We start from the raw sequence: 14,699 nt of genomic DNA on the forward strand, positions 1-14,699 counted from the left end.
CACCCACCTACAATTTCATCCCACCTGGATTAAAAAAAAATCTGGGTTTAAGATTGGGTAGCTATATTTCGACTACACTATAGCTGTCCTTATTGGACGGATTTGCTTTTGTGCAATGTGTTCTTTGATAATTTGTGTATAAAAGCGTCAATTGTGCAAATTCAAATCCAGGGTCTGGCATGCTTACCAGAAAATAAGGGGGCTTTTCTAAACGATGTTTGATGCAAAAGGTATCTGTATGATGTTTTGGATGGACCTACGCTGAGAGACTATGTAAGCTGCCATTGCTGAGCTGGTTTTATAACATACAGTTTACCTGACTGCTGTTCTGATTTCAGCCTTTAACGACCTGGGCAGTTATCCCGAACCTGGTTCGGGGTAAGAAAACTTGTTACTACCGGTTACCTCTAACCAGATGCGGGGTAGCTAACAATAGAAACACGCGTTACAGTGCAATCCGATTGTCATACAACATTGTATGACAATCAGATTACAACTGGAAAAAAAATACTTACCTTGTCCCTGCAGCTCCTCCGGAGACATCTTCAGTCTTCACCCAGCGTGTGCAGTGACGATCTCCGTCACGACGAGTTTCCTGGTGACGTCGGCTCGGGCGGGAGGCGGGGCGGAAAAATTCAAATCACTTTGTATTGAACTCAATACAAAAAAGCTGTATTGAGTCCATTACAAAGAAATCTTTATATATAATAATATATATATTTATATAAGCTACTGTACAGTTACATTACATTATACACTATTTTTTTTAAAGATTCTTTTTTTTTTTTTATAATGTTTTTAGTTTATTATTAAATTTTGGACATATTTCGGTGAGTTATGCGGTAATTCAGTGAATTATAAGTAATTATCGAGTAATATGGTGAATTATAGCCTACAATCTACAATAAATTCCCATACAAAAAATGTAACACTTTTTGCATGGAAGTACGGAAAGAATTAGAACACCCGGCGTTCGCGTACGCGTCCCTCGGCGATTCCTGATGATGTCCGTGCATGCGCCCGTCGACGGGGGTTGTAGCAGGAAATTCAAATATTTTGTATTGGATTCAATACAGAGTCCTGTTTCCAATCCAATACAAAATAATACAAAATATATTTATGTGGTTTTGTCTATAAGTATGTGACGTTGGACTACACAGTATACCAAATTATTGCATTTTAAGTATTTTTGATTTATTTATGCATTCTTGTTTAAGCTGATTTTTGTGTTTTTTATTTAATTTTATTATTAAAGTTATTTTTTTGTTTTTTTACATGATTGTGTGTTTCAAACTTTATTATATTCAGGATATGTACTAGACCCTTGTTTGGACATATTTCTGTAAGTTACAGGTGTACAATTTAAAAAAAAAAAAAAATTAATGAAAAACAGTGCACCGCTTTTGGTACAGAAATGCAGACATCAGTGTAACGCCCAGAAGGTTAATGCCTTCTGCATTCAGGTGCGTGACTGACACTACTAAAACGAAAAGATCAGATTTACATCCCAGAAAATTAGCATTCTTTACAAAGAGATCAGCAATGGCAGCTTCCATGTCTGGGATATGTCTGAAATCTGCATTGAGAGATAAAATATTTCAATTCATCAAAATCGTAGTGGTATAACAGAAGTTCTGTGTAGTTCTGGAAACAGAAAATGAAACTGAAAGTAACCATCCTAACAGTTATATGCATCATATCCCTCCCCTTCCTTCCTTCCTCCCTCCCTGCCCCTCCTTTGAATTCACCATTTTGTTCTGAATTCCCCTTCAAATAATAACCTTGCCTATGAGAAAAATCTGAATATAACTCTATATAATTGAACAAGAACTACAAGACACAGGATGGATCATCCAGATGTATCCTAAGAGCAATGTGCAGATTGGGTAATCTTATCTTCCTATTATTGTCTGGTAACATGAAACAAAACCCAAAACAGCAATGTTTGTATGTTATTGATTCTACTTGTTACTTTTTAGCTTGTGTGTTTCTCATCCACATGTGGGAACTGTTGGGAATTTGCCTCGATAGCACTAAGTTCTGAGGGTTCTCACTCAGTGAGTGTTCTAACTTAACATGTACCTTGATCTGTTTAATTTATTCAGCTGTAAAAAACATGGGTGTGTAAAATGACATCATTGGAAGGAAGTTGTAGAAGCTGTTTACCTCCTAACAACTGGTCATGTTCAAACCTTTATATCTAATATACTGTTCGTTCTAATGACCCACCACTATCACACATACTAGAACCCACAATTTCAGCCTCATGGTTTTAAAGAATTACAAGATAAATGGATAAATGCTGAAGGGCTGTGTGCTGCAGTTTCTATGGTGGGCTGGCTGCACAGGGAATGACTGCAGCACTAGATCTCTCCATGGACTGCAGGAAGAATCATACAGTAACAGCACAACTCACTGGAAGTAGAAGGAAATGTTTGGACATATTTGCATAAATACTTTTCTTTTTCAGCCCCTTCATTGCTGAACTGAAACATTCTTTATTGTTACCTAGTGATCTTGCTATTAACACATTAGTACTGCTTTTGGGTGAGTGCATTCATTCATGTACTGCATGGAGGATCATTGTTCTGCTGCATCTCTTTGTAGTTCTCTCCATTGGCTTCCATTTCACCTTAGAATCAAATTCATCTCCTGTGCTTTGCCTTAAAATCCCTACACAGTTATTGTCCCACTTACATGTCTGACCTGGTAAAAAAAAATACTCCCCCAGCCGCTCTCTCCTCTCCTGCAATGTGCTACTTATGACTTCCTCACTCGTAACCTCCTCACACGCAGAGTTACAAGACTTTTCTAGAGCTGCCCCAATTCTCTGGAATGGTCTTCCTCGTCCTATTCAGCTTTCTCCTGCTTTCTGCTCATTTAAAGGGCCCTAAAAACCCATTTTTTGAAAACTTGCCTACCTGTCTTCTTCTGTCTTTTGAAACCACCACTACTTCCCACCACTACATATCCCCCTCCTATTGTGTGTAAATTCCCCCACCTACTAGATTGCAAGCTCTTCGGGGCAGGATCCTCTCCTCCTGTGTCACTGTCTGTATTAGTCTGTCATTTGCAATCCCTATTTAATATACAGCGCTGCGTAATATGTTGGCGCTTTATAAATCCTGTTTATTAATAATAATAATAATAATAATATTAATGTTGTCACCAAAGCAAAAGACTACAGAACACCTCCCATATTTAACAATATCACTGATTAAGAAAACAATGCCAGTCTCAAATCTTTATTTTTAATAAAAGCTACACTTAAATTTATTTCCATGTTCACAGAAACACTTTTTATTTTTTATTATTATGATCTAATTGCTTCTTAATAAAGAGCACCAGTGAATTAAAATAATACAACACCTTCAATTTTGCTTTAAGAAAATTCTCTTTTTCCAAAATAAGTAAGCTTCAGGGTACACCTGCTAAATATGTTATTACAGCTGAACTCCAGGCAAACTGATAAATGTGCAGATAAAAAACATAAAAGGAGAGACTTCCCTTGAAAAAGGAATTGTATTTTTGTTCATCTGACCCTGAGATTTACATAACTCTGCCACACAGTTCAGTCCTATTGAGCAAATCGAGTGACCTGTTGTTTATTTATACTAACAGGACTCTTCTCCGCAGCCTGGGATTGGGCGGTGAATTGAGTAATATCTATGTGACTTTGCTCTCTTTTATCAGTGTAACCTTTATACTAAAGCTACATTTACTGACTCTATGGTGCTGTGTCTCTCTTCTCCAATCTTAGCTTTGCTGTCTAAAGCTACGTACACACTTCCAATTATTATCGTTGGTAAACGAACGGCGAACGATCCTGCACGATATCTGCGAACGATCGTATAGCACCCATCCTGTACATACAGATAACGACACGATCGTTCGCAGATATTGTACACACGATAGATGAGATCGTTTAAACGATACAGGAAGTGACGTGCACCACAGGAAGTGAGCGAACGTTCGTTCATCGCGCATGCTCAGACCATGAACGATCACTGAACGACCGTACAGACGATAGATGGTCAACGATCGTCGTCCGATCCGCCGGTCCGGTCGTTCATTTCCAACGACTATCCTCATTCGTCGGCGTCGTTGGTTACTTTTTTTACGAACGATTTTTGGCCAATCGGTCGTTCGTTCGTCGTTCATTTCCAACGATAAAAATTGGAAGTGTGTAAGCAGCTTAAGTCACACTAGAACTAAAACTAATTATTGATTTTCTAAGATGTATTAATGAATATTGAGTTGCACTAATTTTTGTCTTTTATACATACACGGAAATGTTAAATCTAAGTGAACATTTTATACAGAGTGCAGTTACATTTTTTAGGCATTTGGATATTATATTGATAAGTGTATAAACTGTGAAATGTAAGGCAACAAGAGTAAACACTAATTTCCCTTGTGAGTGACAAAATTATTGCAACATCCCACTCACTTAAACATTAGTTTTATATAGAAAGTAAATTGACGCTGGATTGTCAAAAAGAAAGAAAAAAAGCAATGCAGTATCCATTCTCCAATTTCTTTCTATTGGTTAGTGTATGTACTGCCTACAAAAGCTCAGGGAGGGAGCTGTGAAACTGTATACTCCTCAGTGTATACTTGTATGTTCATTATTGGCCATTGCAGGACAAGGGGTGTAAACGTAAAGAATGTGAGCTTAACTCGGGAAGTTGGATGCAGATCCTATTACTGTATACTTGTACTGCTTGAAAATCCTCAAAATACACCAGCACTGGTCTGGTTATATTTCTCTTGCTGCTCCCCAATCCCTTCACCACACAAACCTTTGTTTCCGTGCACTGCATTGATGATAGCTGACAAGCCTGAGAGAGTTTTGTGTAAGTTGGAATACATTGTTATGTAATATTCGGCTATAAACTGGGAAGCCAGCAGTGCTGCATGCTGTGGTCGATAGTAGAGAAAAGTTTAGCTTTGTATAGAGCACAACAATCAATAATGTTTAAATATAACTGAAGATCCATTTTTGGTTAACCCTTTGCCATGCCCTCTATAGAACAAAAACAACACCTAAATTTTCCAGGCTGCTGATCAGCTGTAGAAATCTCAGTAATGCAGCATTTATCAGGAATGTGCTATAGTTGTAACATATTTAATTCTACAACACTTACACCCCACCCGACCCTTCATCATATCATCATCATATATATCCATCTTCTTTTGTCACAACAATAAAGGTAATTACTACCTGAGGGGAGGAAGAATGGAAGTTTACCATGGCAAAACATTAGGTAAGCTGAAAAAACAAAAGTGTTGTAAAATACCAGTCTTACATTTCAGCTCTACAAACAAGTTTTCTCTTCATGTATTATGTTACCTGTGCTGCAAGCCATAAAGAATACCTGTAAAGGTACTTTTTTAAATTTAATTTGTACATTTACAGTTACATGTAATTAAAGTGTATGTAATTTCTCTTATGAACAAACTTCTCTTATGTCTTAAAATTCTGTTTTAACCAACAATCTAACTGGAGAAAAGGCACTACATACTGTATATGTTATAGCACTGCTAGGGCTCTGGGAAGGACTGGGACTCCCACAAAGCCATTCCTGCTCACATACCTTTTTATAAGGAGGAAGTAACTACTTAACAATAATTCCAGCATGTGTGGAGCTGGGAAGTTTAAATGTCTCCACCGGACACTCTTAGAGGTCGTTATTTTTTTAAACATGGTGCTGACTCAATATAATGTGTTAACAAATAGCTAATGACTTTTAGGAAATCCATTCCAGGTTTGCTGATGAAAGTGTATTCTCTCCGGCCTTGGAGAACTTTAATAAATCAGGGCCATTGTGGTATGTCAGGCATCAGCAAGCTATGGCCCACGGGCCATATATGGCCCATTAGGCCTAATAATCTGGCCCATTTGGTGGTCCGCGGTTCTGGCAAGTGCCACCCCAAGGAGTAAGGAGAAAGACCTCGCTGGGGGGGCACACCGGCCAGAGCTGCGGACCATGTCCCCTATACAAATCCCAGGCTCGTGGGAAGTGGGCGGGCTGTGTCCCTGGACCTGACTCGCCAACTCTCCCATCACAGGCTCAGATCTGAAGCAGCCAATATCCTTATTTGATATATTGTTTTTAGTTACACATTGAATCCATATTGCAGTACAGATTGGGATTACATGGGACATTTTTATGTTTTGTGTTCCTGCTGCACAAACATTGGAATTGGTACTCCTTTAATAAGGAAAATGGTAATGTTATGATCAGTGATCAGTTTTATTATTCTTTTCCTTTTTGATTTCAATCTGTTGTTATTTATTATTATGATAATGATGTGTTGGTGTGTCTAGGAGTGCAGAGTGGTGGCTGGAATTCTGGTGTAGAAGATTTTACAGTTTAGGAAAAGATGTCTAGGTGGAGATTTTCTAGTCGAGTACATTGTGGTGAGTAGAGATAAATTACTGTTTTGTCTTTTGTTCATTTATATGATCTGTTTTAGACAAATATGGTTACACAAAGCAAAATAAATAAAAAACAGCAGTTCTTTGAAGTGTATAGAAACCCAACAGAAAGAAAATTGATTGTAGCTTACCTACTTTAGATGTGGTGGCTGCAATATTTTTCATTTTATGACCCCCTTTGTAATAGCCAATACATGCTTTGCTACTTCTACTAAAGGGTTTACTAAATGTCTAAATCTATTCAGTTGTTGTGATTGGCTGGTGAGATTTTTTTTTAAAAGCAGTTGAACAGATGCATCTAATAAAGCCTCTGGTGAGTGTAAATCTACAGTTCTAGGAAAAATATATTTCTTTCTGTGACCTACATATTACTCAACATTAGGCTGAGTATATTTGTTCCTATAGGGCTATACTGGAAGTTGTCCCTACATTTTCCATACAGGTGAACCATACCCAGCATCTGTAACTGTTCCGGATGCACCATATTTATTTTACCTCTGAAAGTGGATTCCTTGGGCCTGATTTATTAATGCTCTCCAAGGCTAGAGAGGATACACTTTCATCAGTGAAGCTGGGTGATCCAGTTGCTGGGCACTTGATTTGTCAGTAGGTGGCAGTTAGCAGCACTAAACCCTATTCATTCTCTACTGGGCCGCGTGGGTAGATGCTACATAGATTCTTCTCTGAGGTAGTGGATCACTGGTGTGCGGAAGCGGTAACTGCACGGCAGCCTTACAGCCAGTCTGTGCTTTAGTTCACATTAGTGTTGTACCTCCTACTTTCTGAACACCTGGACACAGCCTATCCCCACCTGGATGATAAAACTTTCTGGATGCTGTCAAAGGCGCCTACATCTAGAAGTCATTTTAACATCTCTGGCCCAGCATTTTGACAAACATTCACACCTTCCCCTATTACATTGAAAGGTTTACACCTATGCAGACTTGTAAAACCAAGCTCTGGGTTATGTTATTAGAACAAAGTGATTGAACAAATTTCACACTATCTGTTGTGTCACATTTCATGGCGATTGGATTAAGACAGAGGTAGGCAAAATCCTGCCTTGCCAGTATTCCAGTCCGACCTAATGCCCCCCTAGTTATTTATTGTTGGATCCGGCCTAACTGAATTGTCACATTATCGCTGGTTCTTGTGATGTCATCGAGTTCCCGCACAGTAACCCCAATTACTATGCCTAAAGAGCAGAAGCAACACGCAGCTACCAGTCTCCAGAAGGTTGACCTCAGCAGCCACGGTTGGTAAAAACCTTTCCTTGGACACCTTGTTTCTTCTTGCCTAGTGTGCCTTCTTGACCTCATGAAATGGCCTAGTAGTTCAAAAAGTTTACCGACCCCTGGATTAAGGTGTTTGAATTGTGTGGACATAAATGCCAGGATATTTTTCTACACTGGAAGAACTGATGAAGCAGCTTAGAAAGCTGTGAAATGTCTTCAGCCTTACAACAACAAGTCCAGTTAAAGCGTACCTAAACTCAGAAATTTCACGTTACATAAAAGGATAGACATTTTTATGTAAAGTAAAATTTAAAAATAATAAAAAAAAGCACTGTCCCCCAATTGCCTAGGCAATTCACAATGAATTGGAGCGCAAAGCCTCCCGGGATACCTACGTCTCTTGGAGGCTCATGGATGCTCCTTCTGCACATGCCGAGTGAAAAATTTGCCAATCTCATGCATGCACAGTAAGATCGGCAAGTTTTTTTTCCAACCTACATCACCCGATCTCGCGTCTGCATCGGGTGACGTAGGAAGAAAGATCCAGGAAAAAGAGGTGAAGATGGAGCCGTCCGGCGCGCTGGCTTGCTGACGGATGCCAGGACAACGCGGGACCTGAAGAAAGGGATCTCCAGATGGACTGCCCTGTGGGATTGAAGGTAAGTAGATTTTTTTTTTTTGCTTTAAGGCAATTTTTAGTTTAGTTCCTCTTTAAATGTGACTAATTACTATTAGATGTACAATGATCTGTATAAATTAGAACTTTTACAGACTCCTTGGACAACGTTTTAACGTCACCTGGTATATATATTGCCTTCTCTGATTCCACCTTTTGAACCTCTTGAATAAACCTTTCTCTTTACGTACTCTAGAGCTAGTCATTGGGTCTCTGTGTTTTTCTATGCAGGCAGATCATTGCTGGTGAAAAGAGCCAACAGGTTTCAGCACTTAGTTTACTGAAAAAACAGGACTCCTTTCAACAGCCTTCAGCCCTGGTGTTATCAGGTGTCTGGCTCTTAAAAGGAGTAATGCAATTATCAAAATGCTTTGATAGGTGGACGTCAGTCTTCTGGAGAACACCTTCCTAGGCAGCTGTGTTTGCATGCGGACCACCCTAGGTATGGCCATGTGTTTCTGAGCCTCCATGATTGAACGAACCGTGAACCAATGAATAAAAGGGGATGAGTCAGGGACAGTCAGGCTAGGGGAGGAGCTAAATTATGCTGCATGTCCTCCAGCCAGGAAATGGAGTTCCATCTGCTGCAGATTCTAATGTACATTGCTCAACGTATGTAGTAAAATCAGAGGAAGTAACTCCAGTCCTGTATCCGAACCTGTATTACTATACAGGACTAAAAGGAAGGCTGGAGGGCAGATTCATTGGCTTGAAGTTTGGTATAGAACATTAGAGATGGGGAGTTATTGGGCCTTTTCTTCAAATAGTGCTGAGATCACAATAGCAGAGCAGATCAGATCCCTGATATATTCTGTTTTGTTCTTCAATAAATAATTATTGCCTTTAATATAACAATCACTCAATAAAATGTCATTGTATGAAACAATCCACAAATAGTATACAAAGCAAAGAGGAAGACATATTTGTATTTTCTGTGTATTTCTTCAGATGACTTTAGGAGTTTCTACCATCAGCTGTCTGCATATCGAGATTCATCCCTGAGGATGATATTTGAGTATTACAGAGATGATCTGACCCACATTCTGGGGAACTTGGACCGTCAGATTCTCCTGACGAAGCTGAAATCTAGGAAAGTTTTAGACACACAGGTAAGAATAAATATCATTTTAAATCAACTTAGGCTAAATATTTGTACTAAAAGGCAACATCATCCTAATCGAGATTGGTTGATTGCTGGAATTTGAAGTCGCCTCCAGCTTCCTCCTTCCCTGGATATTAAATGCAGAGCATCTATGGGCAAAGATCTGACCACTAAAGGATTAGAATTCTAACTTTTGGTACTGAGCATGGTTGGCATATTTTCTGTTCCAAAGAGATCAATTTATGAGTCACACTTTTATTTATCATATTACCCTAACCCTAGGGAAACCAAATATTGTATGCTAAATGGTGCAGCCAATGGGTGTACAGTCAAAGAAGGAAACCATCATAGTCAGGTAAATGAGGTGCTATCAGGTGATCGCCAGCAACCTAAGTCATGGTGAAAAGAGTAAAACTTAGCGAGAGCTCAAACGTAGAAAATTAAACTGCAATGCGTGGTAAGGCCTCTTATTGCCTTTAACCCAAACTCCCCAAATCAGAAATAAGAAGAAGAGTTTGTCAGTATCTTGGGGATCCTGAGAGTAGCTGGTATATTTCTACTTGTCATTATGTGTTATGACTGTCAGAGGGTAAGTCCACTGCTAGAAAGAGACTGAAACTAGCTATAGATAATCATTGAACATCAATGTCAAGTTTAGCCAGTGACATCTGGATGTTTTTCCTTTTATGTAGGTGTGTAATAAATACCTGTCCACCAGTTACTAAGTTACTACTACACCAGTTCAGTTCGTATGAAGCATAATGTGAATTCACAAATTATATTTTAAAGATATTTTTTAATGTAAAACACCAAAAAAACAAACTAAATATATCAAAATACAGAAAGAAAGAAATGAATGATCTAATTAAGGCTGAGGTAGAGTAAACTAAAGTGTTAAATCAGCCAAGTTTTTATTTTTTTTATTTTATTTTTCTTGTATGTATAGTGAAAACTAATAAAATGGACCTAAACTCTAACATCCAACCTAATATTAGATACCTGTTCTCCCCTTCTTGCACTGGAATGTCAGTCTTTCTTAGTGGGGATTGCTCTGTCCCCAGGAATGCATGAAAAATAAACATTTATTATATGAGTTAAGGCAGCTTTGGAGAAGTCTTGTATCCATGCGTGTGATGAGGTAATGAGTGAGGAAGTCTATATTCGGTCATTGGAGGAGCGGAGAGAGCGGCAGGGGGAGTATTTTTTTTTACCAGGTCAGAAATGTAAGTGGGACAATAACTGTGTAGGGATTTAAAGGCAAAGCACAGGAGATGAATTTGCTTCTCAGGTGAAATGGAAGCCAGTGGAGAGATTCGGAAAGAGATGCAGCAGAAGAGGAGCGGTGGGAAGGATGGATGAGTCTGGGTGCAGCATTCATAATAGATTGTAGAGGAGAGAGTCGGGTTAGTGGAATACCAGAGAGGAGGATGTTACAGTAGTCCAGACAAGAGATAAGAGTGTGTACCAGGAGTTTGGTGGTCTCAGGGGACAGGTAGGGGCGGATTTTGAAGATGTTGGAGGAGGTGAAAGTGACAGGACCTGGAAATGTTCTGAATATGGGGGGTAAATGAGAGGGCAGAATCAAAGGTGACACCAAGACAACGTGCCTGAGGGGTGGGCGGAATAAGGAGGTGTACAGAGAAAAGGGAACTGGTCGAAGGACTGACCGTTGAGGAACACCAACAGGGAGGAGAGTGGGCGTTTTGACCATTGAAAGAAACTTGAAAGGAGCGGTCAGACGGAAGCAAACCAAGAGAGAGCAGTGTCACTGATACCAATGGAGCCATGATTTGTATTAGAAGGAGGAGATAACAGTGTCAGAGGAAAGATCAAGGAGAAGGAGCAGGGAAAAGTTGCCTTGAGACTTACCTCTGATGAGGTCATTGGCCACTTTAGTAAGGGCTGTTTCAGTGGAGTGGGCAGCTCTAAAACCAGACTGGAGAGGGTCAAGGAGAGAGTTGGCGCTCAGGTAATCGGTGAGTGTTTTGTAGACAAGGCGTTCTAGTAGTTTGGAGACATATGGGAGAAGGGAGATAGGACGGTAGTTAGAGGGTAGGGAGGGGAGATAGGACGGTAGTTAGAGGGTAGGGAGAATTATGGCATGTTTAAAAGCTGAGGGGTATTTACCAGTGGAAAGGGAGAGGTTGAATCAAGGGGCCGGGGTGGAGGAATGGGCACGGAGTAGATCAGAGGGAATTGGGACAAGCAGACAGGTAGTAGATGGAGATGATGAGAGAAGAGTTAAGACTTCGTTCACAGTAACAGGGCTGAGGGAGGCCAGTGATGATTTACAGGGGGAAGGGGTGGGTATGGTTGGACTGGTTCGGTGGGCAGAGACATCATGTCTGATTTTGTCTATTTTATCTGTAAAGTAGGTGGCAATGTCTTGGGCAGAGAAGGTTGTTGTGGGGGGAGCAGGCGCGGGGTTTAGGAGGGAGTCAATTGTAGAGAAGAGGTTGGGTGGGTTGAAAGCTTGAGAGGAAATTACTGCGAGGAAATAATTTTGCTTGGTGACAGTGAGCTCTGTGTTAAGTTTTGTAGCTTGGCTTTGTACAATAGTATTATATGTGTGTTTTATCACTAATATGCCATACATATTCACCACAGCTCTTTCAAGAACACTATGCACGGAGAGCACAGGATGCAGCTTCCTTCTCTTACTGTTTGTTACAAGATATTCAGAGGATGGGAAGAAAAGCTGTGATTGGACTATTGGAATGTCTCTATGAGCTAAAGGAGTATGATCCTCATCCTAATTTATTAGCTGTTCTGAATGAGATCAGCCAGACAGGTAACAGCACTTTGTGCTTTTTATAACATTTGGATAAAACAATTATTACTATAATTTTAAAGTAAACCACTGCAAAGTATAAAGTGAACTTGATGGTTTTCTCTACATATGCCATTCACAGATATACTTTATAATGAATACTGAACTTTATGTTTTTAAGTTATATTTTAATTGGCATGGGACATATTTGTTTCCTACCCAAAAAATGCCTTTCAATTTTTATATTATAGTACCCCAATTCCTCGCTCTCTCTCCCTGTCCCCTCCCCCCCACAGGTGTACAAAATCATTTTGAATCCCGTTTACTTTCCATTCTCAATGAAAATGTTGTGTATGTGGTCATTATAGGAAATTTTTTTTTATCTTCTTTTTATCCCTCTAGACGAGTATCTGGTACAGCAGATTTTGCTGGATGAACATGGACACAGACTGACTCCAGAGCTGAGAAGTAAATAAATCACTATGCTATACATACTACAATATACAAAAAAGCAAAACAAAAGGACTATAAAGGACTGAAAATGTAAAACAATAATTTTGTTTGTAATATTATTTATTCAATTACTTACTTAACATTTCAAAATACATCACACAACCACTACCGTATGTGGATAAGCAAGAAATTAGGACATGCCACACACTGCCCCACCGTTACCTACTTTCTCCAAATATGGGATAGGCATCGTACTAACTCCAAACTGTGTTCCACCCATGCCCCCCTAACCCCTCTGTGGGTTAACCCTGAGTTCTCACATGGAAGGGAGCGAGGGAGATTCAAATGGTGGATAGGCAAAAGTTTTATGGGTATTAGAGATGTAATAGATGTGCGGTCTGTGCTTAGCTATGATTCTTGGACAAGCAAAAAGGGAACTTCCAACGAATGAATATTTTCCGTACACACAAATTAAAACGTTTGTACGTGCCAAGATTCAACATGCTACTCGTCCCATGTGCTCCATCCCTTTTGAGAGCACCTGTAAATCACTAGCGGACACAAAAGGCTAAAAATCTATCATATATGCAGCCCTTTAACACCAAAGTTAAAATACATGTGCTCATGGGAAGTGGACCGAGGTAAATCCTGGGATCAGGATGAGTGATATGGCATATTCCCTATCTAAAATATCACTCAACTCTTCCTTGGTTGAGGCCAATTACTTACTTAAATGGTACCTGAGACTGAACTGCATATCTAAATATCACTCATTCCTCCTACTCACCATTATGTTTTAGAGGGTGAGAGTTCAGGGGCAAAATGCAACGCATATGGTGGACTTGTCCAAAAGCACAGTGCTTCTGGTCAGAAATATTTAAAATTATATCCACAGTTCTGCAGAATGAAATACAGAATTCACCCGAGGGGGCTTTGTTTAGTACATTTTAACTAGTCCTACCTAAACCAGTCTAGAAACTGGCTAAATTTTTCCTATTTGAGGCCTGTATAATATTTGCAAATTTGTGGAAATCCAACTGGATCAACTCTTTAAGTGGATTGGGTTAAGGTAAACGACTGGTTAACACATACTCTCAACAACACTCTAACAATTCATGCCAAATATTTATATTTTTTATTTATATGGGACATATTCCCACATGTGACCACATTATATTCAGGAGCTTTGTAGTTAACTCACAAAGTCAGCAGGTCTCCATAGGCTCCAATGCAGCAAGATAAATTAGCTGCATTACTGAATTTCTGCATGCTATATGCAATACAACCAAAAATTGTTGGCATTAGGTGGCCTTGGTAGCCCCTCCCCAAACAATTTTGGTAAAAATATTTTATTCTGGGTCTTTGTAATTAACCCTAAAGTTTTTCTCTAGCTTTGAAAGGCTATTTCACACTAAATTATAACACAGATGTACTGAAAAAAGGCATGCTGTTTTATTTATTTGTACTGGGAACAAAATCACACAGCTCCCCCAACCCCTGCAATCTTGGTGACAATTTAACAGGTAACTTGGCAACCATGTGCATTAAAGCAATTCCATGTAAATGTGGATTGGATATTAATATTGCTTTGTATTCAAAAGCAAAATGCCTGTAAAGAGAGGAAAAAAGATCAAAAACTAATTTGGCTTGGCAAGACTTTGCCAAGCAAATGTTTAGGTGTAAATAGGAGGGACCCCAGGGTGTAAATGCAAACTCTCTTGCAAATTCTCTCAGATCTTACAGGGCAAATGTTATATGCTACATCTATCTGTCTATCTATCTATCTATCTATCTATCTATCTATCTATCTATCTATCTATCTATCTATCTATCCCTGATTGTATTTTCCTCAGATTTCCCACCAGATCTTTAAGTAACTAGTTTCTAATTTTCACTTTTTAAAATATTATTTCTATTTCTCCCCAGAAATTCAAGAAAAGCACAAACAACATCTGATGGAGAGGACTGAGATTCTAGCTGAGCACAAACCCCCAGGAACTACCCTGGAACCACAAAGATTC

Source organism: Pyxicephalus adspersus, chromosome 12 (assembly GCF_032062135.1).
Source record: "Pyxicephalus adspersus chromosome 12, UCB_Pads_2.0, whole genome shotgun sequence".
Classification (NCBI taxonomy): domain Eukaryota; kingdom Metazoa; phylum Chordata; class Amphibia; order Anura; family Pyxicephalidae; genus Pyxicephalus; species Pyxicephalus adspersus.